The sequence below is a fragment of the Malaclemys terrapin genome, chromosome 3 (assembly GCF_027887155.1).
Source record: "Malaclemys terrapin pileata isolate rMalTer1 chromosome 3, rMalTer1.hap1, whole genome shotgun sequence".
In the NCBI taxonomy this organism is placed as follows: Eukaryota; Metazoa; Chordata; order Testudines; family Emydidae; genus Malaclemys; species Malaclemys terrapin.
The window spans coordinates 49,558,940-49,575,440 of NC_071507.1; the positions used below are offsets into that span (position 1 = coordinate 49,558,940).

The 16,501-nt window shown below is 43.9% G+C and overlaps 1 pseudogene; it reads left to right on the plus strand.

Annotated features, from left to right (window-relative positions):
* The first annotated feature begins 3,790 nt into the window (after positions 1 to 3,790).
* Positions 3,791 to 16,003, plus strand: LOC128833792 (mitochondrial amidoxime reducing component 2-like; annotated as a pseudogene).
* The last annotated feature ends 498 nt before the right edge of the window (positions 16,004 to 16,501 follow it).

Consider the following 16,501-nt stretch of genomic DNA (forward strand, 5'->3'; position numbering starts at 1 on the left):
CTCCTAGATCATCTAAGAGGAAGACTCTCTAGGCCTCTCAGAAAGACTCTAAGGGAAGGGGCCCTGGCTCTCCCCATAGCGAACTCACACAAAAAATACCTCAGTCTCCTTGTGAGACAACCATATTGGAGATTTCAAGTTCTCAATCTGGTACCATGGAGCTGCAGGTTCCTCAGATACCAGCAGTGCTGTTAAGTCCCTAGGCCCTAAGGGACTTGGCTCCAGTCAGATGTTGGTACTGATGGGACTTGATTGAGGTGGCAAGGGAAAAAGTCTGCCTCCACTAGATTGGAGACAACCCAATACTCAGTACCTAACAGTGTGGTGCTGCAGAAAACCAAGTGGGCAGTCAGCTCCAGGTGCTCCTTGGAGTGACCAAAACCACTGACAAACCTGTCTACTCAGACTACCACCTTGGTGCTGATGGCTCTACCTGTGCCCCAGAAATTTAGATAAGTCAGAGACCTGACTCCGGTGGCGGTTCCGGATTCTCATTTGCTGGGCATCAACCCCCTATCAGTACCGAGACCCACCCAGTCTCTGGACCCTCACTTATCTCCACTACCAACAGAGTCACCACAGTTTTCTAGTGGTGCTCTATCGACAGAAGATAATGGGGCTTTCTTTTTGGTCCTCCCAAATCTCCATCCATGGCTCTCCTATTCACTGCTTCTGGAACCCTAGGGGAGACGGAAGACAGCTGAGAGAGACATCCTGTCCCAGTGGTATGAATGGGACATCCTGTCCCAGTGGTATGAATGCTCTTGTATGCCTCCTCCCATCCCACATGGTTCCCTCAATTACTATATTGGGACCCCAAGTGGCGTACCACCAGCAATCCTCTAGAGCCTCTCACCTCGCTTGCCCACATGATAGCAGGTACTGCTTGGTAGTCACCTGAAGTGGAGCACCCATACAGACACTACTAGAAGAAGAAGGGGGGGTACTCACCCTGTGCACTAACCGGAGTTCTTTGAGACTGTCCCTATGGGTGCTCCACTATCCACCCTCTGCTTCAGCATTTCCTTTATGGGGCTTTGCCGTGGAGAAGGAACTGAGGGCTCCTATGCTACTCCCCTCACCCAGCTTCACCCAGAATTTACTGTTGGCTGCTGAAAATTCAGATTGTTTTTTTTTTCCAAGACGTAACTTGGTTTTCTGTAGCAATATTTGGAAATACTGGTTATAGTTAAATATTATATAAACAAATTTAAAAACTGCTCATTTGGATATGCCTATTTCAGGATTTCCTATAGGAGCAAATGCCATCTGATTTGTGTTGTCACTATTTGAACATGCGGCTGGAAAGACATTAAGTACCGTACAGTGTGGGAAACTGCTGGTGCCAGATAGAAAAGATAAGAACTCCTTTCCTCTGTTTAAAATATCAGTTACATTTAATAATCTTTTAGCAACTCAAAACACTGATGGCAATAAAGAACATGCTGCTAAATGTGTTACATCCGTGGATTGCAGAAGAGATTATTGTCTCTGTGTCCCCAGACAGTCTAAATGTAGCAACATGTCTAAGGAATTGTATTTACAAACTCTGGCTGTAATTCCATTGCTACAAGAAATACTCTTGGGAACTGGTTTTTAAACTAATACAAGACAGATGGAAATTTTATTATAAACAAACAAAAACTGCAATTACCATTGAAAACTCGGGAATTATGGGGAGTTTTTGCATTTCCGGAACACAGTGTGTGTAATGTTTTAGGCTAAACCAACACAAAAACCTAAGTTATAAGAAACAGGTCAGCCATAAAAAGCTGTTATCTTTAAAAACAGCCACAATAGGAAACTGTATAAGTAATTTTAAATGGTTGTGGTGAACAAAACAGTGATTAACTTGAGTGCCCTCTTAAGGGTCATAATCACACATATAAGAGCTTTTAATGCATAGCTAGCTTTAATAGTCTCATTCACCTTGACCATAGCTAACACCTCCTCAGAGTTGTTAAGGTACATTAACACAGCTTTATTCACAATAACACATTAACTAGTGTTTTAATACAATTTCCTCTAACTTAAAAGATAAGAAGACTTCTCATTCAGCTTATCCCAGACCTTTCTCTTTGTTATACAATCTCTATTGACTGGAGTTGAGGCATCGGTGCGCGGCAACCCAACGGCGCCCTCCACCAGTTGGCACCGCTCCCCGTCCACAGGACACGCCAAAAAGGCAAAGAGGTCTTCTCTGCCAAGGCACCAGAGCAAGACTGGGGGAGAGACTAGACCCACGTTGGGCAGCTCTTGGTCCCCGTCGGCCTTGTGGCCTCCGACTCAAGTTGAGCGGAGTAGCCCGGCCCACTCCAAGCCGGCCTCCTGAATGCCAGTGGCCACATTCGGGTGCCCTCCATGCTGGAGGTCCTGCAGGCAGCTCGAGACGTTATGTCTCTGCCAGTACTGGTAGCACCGCTGTCGTCTGCTCCCCAGTCCAGGGGCAAGCCACTGCTCAGACCTCCGCAGTCGCTGCCTGGGTGGTACCCAGGGCCGGCGCTTCCACTAGGTGACCCTAGGCGGTCACCTAGGGTAGCAGGATTTGGGGGGTGGCATTTTGCCGTCCTTGGCGGAAATTCGGTGGCAGGGGTCCTTCCGCTCCAAGTCTTCAGTGGAAATTCGGCAGCGGGTCCTTCACTCGCTCTGGGACCCGCCACCGAAGTGCCCCGAAGACGCAGAGCGGAAGGACCCCCGCCACCGAATGCTCAGAGGAGGAGCTGCCGCCTAGGGCGGCAAAAACCCTGGTGCCGCTCCTGGTGGTACTGCTCACGGTCGAGGGAAGGTTCCTGACACTGTTCCCCTCACAGTGACCGCCCCGTGCGCAGTCCTGTCCACATGCACCACACTGGGGCTGCTGGTAAACAACATCAAGTCCACTTTGGTACTGGTGTAGCGCATAGAGTTCATTGGGGCGATTCTGGACGCAACGTCGGCCACAGCCTCCCTCCCACCAGACAGATTAAAAACCCTAAGGGAGCTCATCAGCGCAGTCACAAGGTTCCCTGTTATAACCGCCAGAGCGTGCCTCGAACTCCTGGGTCATATGTCGGCGTGCACGTACATGGTTCGTCATGCCAGACTCAGGATGCAGCCCCTTGGTTTTCTCCCAGTCCAGAGACAGGATGGACAAAGTCCTCACTGTGCCCAAACTGGTGATAGCCTCCCTGCGCTGGTGGTCCTCACCGGGGAACATGCTCCAAGGGGTCCCATTCAGGGGCCGACCCCTGAATGTGGAGTTCATGGCCAATGCTTCAGACCTGGGGTAGGGAGACCATGTGGGAAACCTCCAGACCCAAGGTCTATGGTCCGCGCAGGACCTCACCTTGCACATACATGTCGAGGAGCTCAGGGCAGTCCATCTGGCATGCGTGGCCTTCCACTCGCGCCTGGCGGGCAGAGTGGTCAGGGTTCTCACTGACAACACGGCCTCGATGTTCTACATCAACAGGCAAGGCGGGGCCTGTTCCTCAGCCCTCTGCCAGGAAGCCCTCAGGCTGTGGGAGTTCTGCGTAGCCCACAGTATTTACTTAGAAGCCACCACTTACCGGGTGTCCGGACCTCTACATGCTCCTGGTCACACCTCTCATGGAAGGTAGCCTTCCTGGTGGCGATCATGTTCACTAGGCGGGTCTCGGAGCTCTGGACCCTGACCTCCGAACCCCTGTATATGGTGTTCCATAAGGATAAGGTCCAGCTCTGACCATACCCTTCGTTCCTCCCTCAGGTGGTCTCTGCCTATCATATGGGCCAAAACATTTTCCTTCCAGTGCTCTGTCCAAAACCCCATATGTCCAGTGAGGAGTGCTGCCACCAGATGCTGGATGTGAGACGGGCTCTGGCCTTTTACCTAGACTGTACAAAGCTGTTTAGGAAATCTTCGCAACTGTTCATCACCTCGGCCGAATGCATGAGTGGCCGGCCGATCTCCACTCAGCGGCTCTCCAACTGGATCACCTCGTGTACCCGTACTTGTTATGACCTGGTGGACGTTCCCCCGCCGCCGATTGTGAGGGCACACTCGACTAGGGCGCAGGCCTCGTCGGCTGCCTTTTTGGCCCATGTCCCAATTCAGGACATCTGCAGGGCTGCCACATGGTCGTCGGTTCACACGTTTACCTCGCATTATGTGATCGTCTCCCAAACCAGGGAGGATGCTGGGTTCAGCAGGGCAGTGCTCCGTCCCAAGTGTCTGTGAACACCTATCCACCTCCAACAGATATAGCTTGGGAATCACCTACTGTGGAATGCACATGAGCAATCACTTGAAGAAGAAAAGACAGTTACCTTTTCTGTAACTGGTGTTCTTCAAAATGTGTTGCTCATGTCCATTCCACATCCTGCCCTCCTTACCCTCTGTCGGAGTTGTCTGGCAAGAAGGAACTGAGAGTGGGGGGAGCGCACAGTACCCCTTATACCATGCCATGGCGACGCCACTCCAGGGGTTGCGGTTCCACTCCAGGGGGTGCTCGCCTACGGGTACTGCTAAGGGAAAAACTTCCGGCACCAGTGCACGTGGCGAGCACGCACACCTATTGCAGAATAGACATGAGCAACACATCTTGAAGAACACCAGTTACGGAAAAGGTAACTGTCTTTTTTCTATATCGCTAAATAGCCTTAAGGATTTGTGTACCATATATATTTGAAGAAAACAGACTATAATTAAGCAAAGTTATTAGCTAGTATTGGGGCTAGTATGGGCCCAGTCCTACTCACACTGGTATCACTGGGACTTTTTGCCACTTTTCACTAGAGAGTGACTCATCTGTTCTTTATTGGCTAGTTGCATCTAAAGAAGGGTCCCTCTATTCCGCTAACATCCTTCTCCAGCTTAAGTGACAGAGGTCTGGGTTTTATTTAATTTATTTATTTGGACCAATAGGACCATGGTTCCGGTAATGGATTTATAGCAGTTGATATGTGGTTTATTAAGAAGAGGTGGCAACCTTTCATAGCTAAGGTTGAAACTAGAGTCCCAACTAAAACAAATCCTTCACATTTTGATTAAACTGAATGTGTACTTTTTATCATTCAGTCTAAAGTGGCACCTTTTTTGATACTTTTGGTGAAGTGTCTGATGTTTTGTCCCTGTATCTCCCCAACAGAATCACATTACAAATTTGATCTATGGGTAGATTATTTTTTAAGTAATCCCTTCTTTCCTAATTTAGTTCAGTTGTTTAATAAAGGCATCGTCTTTCCATTACTCTCAACATTCTTATTCTGGTCAGCCATAATTTCATGGGTATTTTTTAACCAGAGACTGTTTAAGAAATTACTATTATTTGAAAATTAGATGGGATTCCTTATCAATGGGGCCAATAGATGGGGGTGGGGGTGCACATGGTGACAGAATATGCTCGTTCCTTAGCAGTCTGGTCTACTTTTCAAAGTGAAAGGAAATGCTGGAATCTAGTAAAAATTACTCTTTTTACATTTCCTACCAAAGGGTTCCCTTCTCATGTGGGTCATGTACACAGGTCTATTTTCCTGACAAAGTGACGTGCAGAAAATGTAAGTGATTTGCATATATAGGAGTTTGTGACAGAGCTGGGAACAGACTTCTTCTCCCGGAGGTGGTAGATCCATGCATTATACACCAAACCACAGACCCTCTTACCAGGGCCACCCAGAGGATTCAGGGGGCCTGGGGCAAAGCAATTTCGGGGGCCCCTTCTATTAAAAAAAGTTGCAACACTATAGAATACTATATTCTCGTAGGGGCCCCTGCGATGCCCAGGGCCTGGGGCAAATTGCCCCACTTGCCCCCCTCTCTGGGCGGCCGTGCCTCTTACAGAAATTGCTTCTAATCTCTGTACTTAGTCTGGTTTTATCATTGGCTAAATGAATAAAGCCTACCTACCTCAGTAAAGTGATCACAGATCAACAGACGAGAGCTCTGCGTCAGTGTAAAGCATTAGACAATCTGTTTTATGCCACTATTTAAATATATATATTCACTTTCCTATGCAAAAGAAATGCGAATGCTGGAGAGAAACCAACCAACCCTCAAAACACTCTATATCTTGAGAATTTAAAAATAAATAATTTTTATACCAGTTAAGCTTGCTAAATAACAGTGTTCTTAACTAACATCTTATTAACAAAACCAAACACTTAAAAGTAAACAAAAATAGATTGGGACAGCCCTTATTTTATCTACATACTAAACAATATCACTTTTATCAGTGATATTGACATATATATATTTCATCATAACGTTAACTCTAATCTTAAATAAATAGTATAGTATGAGTGTAATCTCAAAATATAAACCTAGTACCAAACTCTGATTAATAAAAGAGGAAGAAAATAAGTGGGTATGTGTGTATAGATACACACACACACACAGACACATTTATATATGACACAAATTCATTGGTGGTTTTGCATTGTCTTCAAGGAGAATAGGATTAGACTACTTGATTTCAGTGGGCATTGTTTTAAGAGGAGGTGGCTCTGAATGAACGTGTATAAAGATGCAACAATCATAAACATTCTGGTGTCTGTTTAAATTATCCTATGGTACTAAAAGGAGCTCAGTAACATACTTGTGCTGTGATTCACTTGATTAAATTAATCTGTGTAGTTTTGGGAGAAGTATTTATTTTACAAATAAAAGCCAGTATTCTCTTTGGAAATAGTCATGCCGTTGTTTTCAGTCAGGTTGTTGTGAGCCCCAGTTCTGAAGTCTTTACTCAGGCATACTGCCCCTTAAATTCAATAGAAAGAATGCTGGGTTTGATTAAGGCACAGGATTGGGAGGCCAGAAACATGGCTTCTATTCTTGGCTTTGCCACAGATTCCCTGTGTGGCCTTTGGCAAGTCACTTCATCTCTGTTTTTCAGTTTCCTCATCACTAAAAAAATAGGGATAGTAATGCTGCCCTACCTCCCTGCAATGTTGAGACTAAATTAATTAACATTTGTAAGGTGTTTTGAGATCCTCTGATGGGAGGTGCTATACAGGTGGAATTTATTTATTAATGGGAGTTTGCCTGCATCAAGACTTAGGGCTAGGCCTCTAATTCATCTTAAATCTTAAGCAGGAAATCGGTGTGGACTGAACAGGCAATATTTGCCTCTTCTCTTGTGAGAAGGTACACAGGCACAGAGCTGCCCTCGAACAGACAAAAAGAGCAAAAATGAAGGACACAGGCACCTCCCATCCCCCGCTGACGGATGTAGCCCTGGTGTAGCTGCAGCTATGTTGACAGGAGAATGTTCCCATTGACCTAGCTATCATTGCTCTGGCAGGTGATGTGCCTACACTGACAGAAATAACTCTTCAGTCAGTAGAGGCTGCGTCTACTCTACGGAACTGTGGCAGCATAGCTGTGCTGGTATAGCCCTTATAGTGTAGACACAGCCAGAGAGAAGTCTGCAATGCCTCCTCAAAACCCTCACATGTCTATTCCAAGATGTGCAGAATACACTGACTTCAGTGAGGATTGGGGATGGCTGGTGCTTCTCGCAATCGGGTCTTGGTCATCTATCAAACTACACAAGATCAGGCTATAGTCGCAGATTGAGGCATTTTCTTCTAAATCTGGTATCCTCAAAATATGTGCTCTTGGAAGGAGAACCTGAAGCAAGAAAGACACACACACACACACACACACACACACACACACACCCATTGGGTTAAATTAAAGCCAAATCATGATGTGTCTGATGTATAGAACTCAGAGACTGAAACACATATGGAAAAATAAGAGTTCTGAAAAGTGGGCAGGCAGGCTTAATCCTTAGTGCTTGCAGGCACAGGTGCTGGAACTAGAGGTGCTGCCGCACCCCCTGGCTTGAAGTGGTTTCCATCGTATACAGGGTTTATAGTTTGGTTCAATGGCTCCCTGCACCCCCACTATACGAATTGTTCTAGCACCCCTGCTTGCAATGCCCTTCAACAGGTGTGCTGAGTTCAGAACCATTTACACTGTTTGCTTTAGCTGTTGAATTACAGAGTGAAACTTTCCCCTGCCTCCAGCATGCACCCTTTGCAGGGAGGACTGGCTGACAAACGAAACTGGCCTCTGATGATGTGGGAATTTACAATGGAAAGATATCGTTTCCAAAAGGATTAATGGTTTTGTCTAACTGGATAATGTATTAACTGGGCATATATTGATGAAGGTAACTTTAGCATAAATTTCTCATGTACCATTGACTTCTAATGTAACAAAGTTTAAAAATAAAGAGCCATACTGTATCATTGAGCTTCAGTAAACACTCTTTATTGTTTTCACTGGGGCTTCAGCTTAAACTCTGATGGCAGGATATGACCATGAAAAATAACAATGCAAAGGAGCCATCTAGCTGGCTTAATTAGCTCTTTGAGGATTCTTCCTGCATAGGAGAATCCTTAGGTGGTATATGGTTTTGAGGCAGCGATAATTTGGTAGGGAACTAGAATAGGCAGTTGTATGTGAAAAGGAGGCATAAAAGAATCTTTGTGGCCCCTACCAGTCTTCTGCCAAACACAGCTCAGCTGGATCGAAGGATCTGGTCCACTGTTTTAGTGGATCCAGAAGCAATGTTAGAAACGTTGACATTAAACAGTTGCTTTCCGGACATTCAGAGTGTTTACCTAGTTAAGGGAATTTTCTTCTTGCTTCTTTAAAATACATTTGCAGTATTTCATTCTGAACAGTGGTGTCTCGGAGGTAAAATAAATTGGAACAGTTCACTTTCAAATTTCATCCACATGGAGGTTTTTTTGTAATCTGCTGCAAGGTGTTTGGACTTGATATGCAAGGCAGGGAGTGTGGTGATGAGGTAGCTTGGTGGCTCACCTTCTTGAACAGTGAACCATATTGACTGGTACCTTTGAGTCTCATAGGGCACCAAAGAAATCAAGTGAGATTGAGCCTCCTTTTCGATCAATTGATAAGATTAGACAATCAGTTTTCCTTGTGATAATCAGGGTATTTTTAAAATCTCATCTTTTGTTGTTTATTTTGTTTTGTTTTTCACCCCTCCTCATTCTTTTTACATGGTAAGTGAGGGCTGAGTTAAGGAATTAGTTGGTGGTGGTGTAGAAAAGATCAGGAGCAAAGGGGTTAGATACTATTTTAAAAAATATTTAGTGTAATTATTATGAATCCTATATTTGAATAGCAATTGGATTGTTGTCTTTTAACACCCAAGAATGGAAGTGACTATCATGGAACATCATGTTTTTATATATTTTCAAGCATTAATATTCTACAGGTGATTGGGAAGTATGATTTTTGATGTATCTTTTGGAGGTTTTCTCCATTCCTTTGGACAGATTGCCTACCCTGACTGTGGTCCAGCCTTGATAATCTCAGACATTTCAGTGGAAGATCTAAATACAAGGATGGAGAAGAAAATAAATGTGCAATTTTAGGCCAAATATTACTATTTTGGGTTGCAGAGCTTATACAGAGATAGAGAAAATACTTTAATATTTGATACCATTAGACTTGGGTTTGTTCTTCAATAACTTCTTTCCTAAAGTATTGGGATAAAATGTCTAAAACTCACCTTGGAAAGCATGTTGTGAATATATGAGAGGCGTTAGGGTTTGTGGATAAATAAACTTCATTGTCATTCATTCAATTAATAGTTTAGGATAAAACACACATTTTGGGTAGCAAACTAGTTGCAATATATAATGGCTTTGGTCTTGGGGGGAAAGGAGAGGTAAAGTATAGCTACTATAGATTCATGTAAATAATCTCAAATTTCTGTATGTTTGCGGGGCAGAAGAAGACAGTCATGTGATGGATAAGTACAAGCTCTATTTGATGGTTCTCTAATACAGTGGGCGCAGGGGACCCATTGGTAAACCTTGATGGCTTGTTGCAACCTAGTACATAGCTTTAGTGCAAAAAACATCTGGTTTGCTAAATATTTCTTCCCTACGATGTATAATACACACATTAATGTAATAAGTACTAAATAAGTGCGCCGCGTGTACCACAGCAGAGGCTCCTGCGGCTCCTGTGCCACGAGACTGGCTGGGTTCAGCCCCCTCCTCTCTCCGGGCATTGTGACGTCCAGGTTTACAGCGCCACTCAAGTTTGGGCCAGGCTCCCAATGTGGGGCCGGTCACCAGCCAGGGCCTGGTGCCTGGTGCATGGTATCGCAGCACCACCACTCACTCAAATTTGACCTGGAATCCCCCTGATCATCATGACAGAGAGTTGACTGGGCCAGACCTGTGTAGTGCTATGATCCTGTGCACCAGGTTGCAAGGCTTGGAGTGGGGACAGGTTGCCGAGTCGAGCCCAGCCAGCCCGGAGGGACTGGAGCCCCAGGAGCCATTGCTGAATGTGGGGTGGGCTCTGCAACCCCTCCCCCCCCAAGACTTTCCAAACCCCACCTTCCAGGTCTCCCACATGACCCTTTGACATATTCTGAAGACCCAGTTTTGGGTTGCGACCCACGAGTTGTGAAACCCTGCTCTAATGCCACTGCTATAGTGCCTGGGTTTGATTGTGTTGCATCAGTGTTGCTAGAAGGTTGAGTTTGCACTCTATTCTTAAATTCCCATTTCTCATCTCCCCTCCCACTCCAACCCCCACGCCAAAACCCTGTAGTAGAGCACAATGCATACCACCATAAAACTCAAGAAATATTTAATGCCATATTCAAAAGAAGACATTCTAATTATGTACTTTCATGCTGATGGTGTCCTCCAATAAAGAGATTAGTACATGTAGGTTAGCTAAAAACAGCCATATGCCAATTTGAATGACTAGCTATGGGGTGTGTGTTCTAATCTAGTTTTTACCCTCAATGACTAGAAAATACTCTCTGCAAAAGACTCTGCTCTGGCATTTCGGAAAGGATGAAGTAGCCTATCTTGGCCTTACAACTGCAGCAAATCTTTTTCTAATCATCATTATTAAATAATCTCCTAGATGGCCTGTGTCAGGATGAGTCAGGAGTTTCCAGTTTTATAAATTGTGCTGTATGTAACATGCATCTGTACTAACGCGGATGCTTTTGATCCGTCCCGCATCCAGTTGTTCCATAACCTAGGGCGGCAAAAAAGCCAGAGCCGGCCCTGCCCTTTCCTAAAGATTCCTAGCATTCTGTTAGATTTTTTGACTGCTGCTGCAACTGAGCAGATGTTTTCAGAGAACTATTCACAATGACTCCAAGATCTCTTTCTTGAGTGGTAACAGTTAATTTAGACCCCATCATTTTGTATGTATAGTTGGGATTACGTTTTCCAATGTGCCTTACTTTGCATTTATCAACATTGAATTTCATCTGCCACTTTGTTGCCCAGTCCTGTGAGATCTTTTTGTAACTCTTCGCAGTCTGCTTTGGCCTTAACTATCTTGAGTAATTGTGTGTCATTTGCAAATTTTGCCACCTCACTGTTTATCCCTTTTTCCAGATGAGTTATAAATATGTTGAACAGCACTGGTCCCAATACAGATCTCTGGAGGACACCACTCTTTACCCCTCTCCATTCTTAGAACTGACTGTTTATTCCTACTCTTTGTTTCCTGTCTTTTAGCCAGTTACTGATCCATGAAAGAACCTTCACTCTTATCCCATGGCTGCTTACTTTGTTTAGAGCCTTTGGTGAGGGACCTTGTCAAAGGCTTTCTGAAAGTCCAAGTACATTATATCCATTGGCTCACCCTTGTCCACATGTTTATTGACCCCCTCAAAGAATTTTAATAGATTGGTAAAGCATGAGTTCCTTTTACAAAAGCTGTGTTGACTCTTTCCCAACAAATCACATTCATTCATATGTCTGATCATTCTGTTCTTTGCTATAGTTTCAACCAATTTGTCTGGTACTGAAGTTAGGCTTACTGGCCTGTAATTGCCAGGATCGCCTCTGGAGCCGTTTTAAAAAATTGGCATCAAATTAGTTATCCTCCAATCTGTAGTAATAATTGCAACTCATCACCTGCCTACCTGTTATAAAATAGCATCTGTGAATTCTGTTGGGAACAGGAACTGGAAATGTGGAAAAACTATCAGACGGCTGGAAATCTATTGGGAACAGCCTAATTGTGCAGACCCAAGAGGTTTACGTAAGTGTGACAATAGGAGCTGAGATTAATTAAACACTTTTTTTAAAATAAGCAGGTCTCTCCAGGAAAGTCTTTCTAAGGTGATAAAAGTTGGACAAGACTAAACTGTCACTGGATAAATATTTTCAATGAGCTACTAATAATTCAAGCCATGTAAAATCATTTATTTGTGGTCTTTAACATATTTACATATACTAAGCAGCTAATACACGCCAAGTGAAATGTGAAGTGCGTGTTGTAATGTTGAGTAGCAATGTTTTGTTTATGGGTGACATGGCACTTTTATGGTAAGTTTCTGTTTTCAGGTACATAACTTCTTGAAAACGTTCTCCTCTGCACTGCAGTTTCTCATATTTATTCTCAGCCTGAAGGTGAATATTTTTAGTTTAATTCTGTGCATCTCTCTGAGTTATTGGAGCAGGTGGGAAATGAGTTTTCTTCAAGTGTTGAAAAAATTATTCAGATGTATTTTTGCCCTCTAGTGGAAAAGGCTTAGCTTTTTTATCTTATTGTTGCAAGGTGTAACTACTTGCTTTGTTCTCTTTTAAAAAGTCAGAATTCCATGACATGTTATGCAAAAACGGTTAACATTATGATCGAGAACCAATAATCAGACTTATTCAAAATTTTCACTGCAATGGGTACTGTCACATTGCATATTTATGCAGCAAGGTATAAACTTAACGGCATATACAGGACTAGAACAGTACATACTTTGTGTGTGAGAGAGAGAGCTAGCTACTGCTACTACTATCACCTTGAATTTCCTGACTCTATTGTGTGACTGCAGCAATACAGATGAGACCTTAACTTCTTTCACTGATGTTTTGGGAATACCACTTATGAACAGTTAACTAGGCTAAAGCACATGAGGTGTGAAGTGTTTGAGTGCAGTAACTTTTACTCTCTGATGCTGTAACACATTTTGAGGGACCACATTGCCATCCTGTGGTGAAGTGTGTGTGAAGCACTCCTGGCATCACACTAAACTAAGTAGAATTTCATGCATGATGTACTGTGATTAGGAGTAGACAGTTGGGAAAAATTAATGGATTTTCTCTCTGTAATACATTCAGGGGGAACAGGCTTATGCAAAACATGCTCAAGTATCTGCTTATAGCTCTTTGGAAGAGCAGGAAAACTATTCTGAAATATGACTGGTAATTCCTCTGACGAAATAATATTGCGACTTCCATCTGAAGGTCTTTGTGCAGTTCAAACACATTAATTTAGCCTTATAAGAACCCTGTGATGACAGTTAAGTATTGACTCTATTTTACGGATGAGCAAAGGGAAACACAACATGTTAAGTGATTTGATAAAGACACAGAGGTTAAGGCGTGTACGAGCCTCTCCAGTACAAAAGCAGGAATAGGAGAAGAAACTGATGTCCGAACTTCACAGTCCTGTTGGTTCAGGGAGTCGGGCACAGGACTGGAGACTTTGTTTCAATTCCCTCTCTTCCATTGTCTTGGTCAGTGGCCTTCAAACAAGTAATTTAAGTTACTTCCTGACCTTGTCTTCAGTGGAGTAGATGAAAGGAGCCAAGGGGGAGAGAGGTGAATTTTAAACATCTTAGCTGGTCAAGTAAATCCAAGGCTTCATGTGGAGATTTACCTCAACCAGCTAACTCACTTTAAAACTGCAGCTTGTTTTGTCTACAACAGGATTTTAACATGTTAGTTAACACAGCTTTTTTCCTAGTTTAGGCCTGGCCTCAGGACCTTCGTTTTTCCATGTGTAAAATAGGGATACTGCCCACCCACCTTTATAAAGCATTTAAGAGCTACAGATGAAAGTACTAGCTAAATATTATCATTGCTGGAAATTTGGATCTAGGCTCCTAACCCTGCAGTGTCCAGTTGTTTGTGCAAAAGGACTCCCTGCCCCATACCTCTGCAAAGCTCCTCCCCCACTCATGATACTACCGTTGGCTGGCTCCCCCAGTTTTGCTCTCTGACTGGATTTAATAGTGGTTCAGAAAGCATTAATTCTCCACCCGTTTTCCTGCAGCTAGTTTGTAGTTTGAGGGGTGTGCATGCTAGGGAGCATGTCAGTTAATTCTGCTCCTTTCTGGCTTCTTTCTATGCAGCCCAGTGCTCATGTGGATATTTTGCAGAAGAAGAAAAATGTCTAAGCAAAAGGGAATGGGGAGCATCTTGTCTCTTTCTCCCTGTCACTGTGCCTAAGGTGGGTCACAGCTGAGAATACAAAATTCAGGACAGACTGTATAAAACAGGGCAGATACACCCCACCTGTTGGTTATTCTGTCATTAGAGATCACCAAGCCAATAACAAAAGTGAACTTCTGTATCACCACATTGCTTAATAAGAAGTCAAAAACACTATCCCCTTAGGCATTCCAGCTGCTGGCTCACCACCTGGACAACCAGAATTTATGATGAGAGGTTACTGAAAACCAGATTCATCATACATAAAGTTCTTCTGATCCCAAGGGACCAGCCAGTAAACTGCGTCAATATATATAACTCATATCTTACCCCAAAATCATGCTTAGAGTCAATCCTTCCATAACTAAAAACTAAAGGTTTAATAATATAAGAAGAAAACCAAGAGAATTATAAATGGTTAAGGAATCATGTACATTACAAGTGATTTTCAGAGATTGCAGGTCAGGATCATAGTTGTAAAGTAAATCTGCTAGTCTCTCTGGATTCACCCAAACAGATTGGGGGTCATTCAGCTTCCTGTTTAATTTTTCCTTGTTACAAATCCAGTTCAGAGATGTGAAGCAGGAATGAAAACAAAGCAGAGATGTCACAGCTTGCAATTTATAGCCCAGCGCAGGTACATGAAACTATACTGGCCCAAGATGGAGTCCAGGGTCACATGAGCATGGAAAGTTACCGATAAAAGATGGAGTCTTAGGTCACATGTCCTCATCACATGTTCTTACTACATGTCCCCACATGCTTTGCTGACACACAGGGGCGGCCATTGGTCCCCACGCTGTCTGAGGCATCCACAGGAAAGGCTTACTGGGCATGATGAGTTTCTTCAATTGCCCATTGAACGACTGGAGTGTCCTTAATGGGCCATTGACACATAGCTGTCTAGCCCTGATGTAAATCTATCTGAGGGGTGTCCCAAACACAATACTTGTTTGATACAAATACGTAGCCAGTATTCATAACTTCAGATACAAAGATGATACATACATAAACAGGTCTACCATACTTAGCAATTCATTACTTTTCTATTGATACCTTATGTGACATACTTTGTATAAGATTTATTGCAACTTTGTAACAATGGTGACCAGGAGCGCAGCCAGCTTTTTTGCCGCCCTAGGTGGCGGAAGGTCCCGACCCCGAAATGCCACCCCCGACAGAGGCGGCGGAAGGTCGCCGCCCCCAAATATTAGTGCCCTAGGCGACCGGCTAGGTCACCTAATGGGTTGCACCGGCCCTGACGGTGACTCTATTAGTGTAAATAGAACGAGGAGTACTTGCGGCATGAAAGCTTATGCCCAAATAAATTTGTTAGTCTCTAAGGTGCCACAAGTACTCCTGTTCTTTTTGCGGATACAGACTAACACGGCTGCTACTCTGAAACCTGTTAGTGTAACTAGTCATTCTTTTAGAGCATCACACTCCTGCTGCATGGGACCACTGGGGCTTTTCCTGTGGATCTGGTCCCTTGCATACAAGCAGTTCTGGAGAGCCTAAGAGACTTCCCCATGGCAGCCAGGACATTTTGAGAAGTGCTTTTGAATGTCAAGCTAAATAGACAGTGCTTAATTTACTGAGGATACCTGGGATGGGAGCCTAACTGGTGATGTGGAAATGAAAGAGGTGATGGCTTGTGGAGGGTAAGTCTGCATTATTATACAAGGAGAATAATCAGCTGTTTGCATATTTTATGCTTAATATTGTTTGCCATTGCAGGTGTATTTTAACAACTGTTGACCCAGACACTGGGATCATGGCCAAGAAGGAGCTACTGGAGAAGTAGCTAAAATATTAAAGTTATTCTAATCAGTTATGTATCCAGTACAGTTTTATTAAATTGCATAGACTGCGTAGACTGTCGGTCATTCATCAGTTAAGATTGAGCCAATCACAACACATCTTCCAATCTTCTCTCGCTCTGGCCATCCTTCACCATGCTTGTCCATATCTCCTTGTTAGGAAATCATCCCAACTCTTTGGAGGCCGACCGCGTGACCGTTTCAGTTCTCATGGATAACACTCAGATATAGCTGCGGTCCATCTGTTGTCACTGAGTCGGGCCACATGTCCCGCCCACCGCATTTTGCTGAGCCTGCTTGCAACAACAACATCTCACACTCCAGACTGCTGCCTAATTATTTCATTGGGGATGTGATCGCGGAGCGAAATGCCCCCAAATTTTCGTTCCATCGCCCTCTGTGTGACAGACAGTTGATGTTCTTCAGTCTTCGTCAGCGACCATGTTTCGTTGCCATATAGCATCGCTGGAAGCACAGTCGAG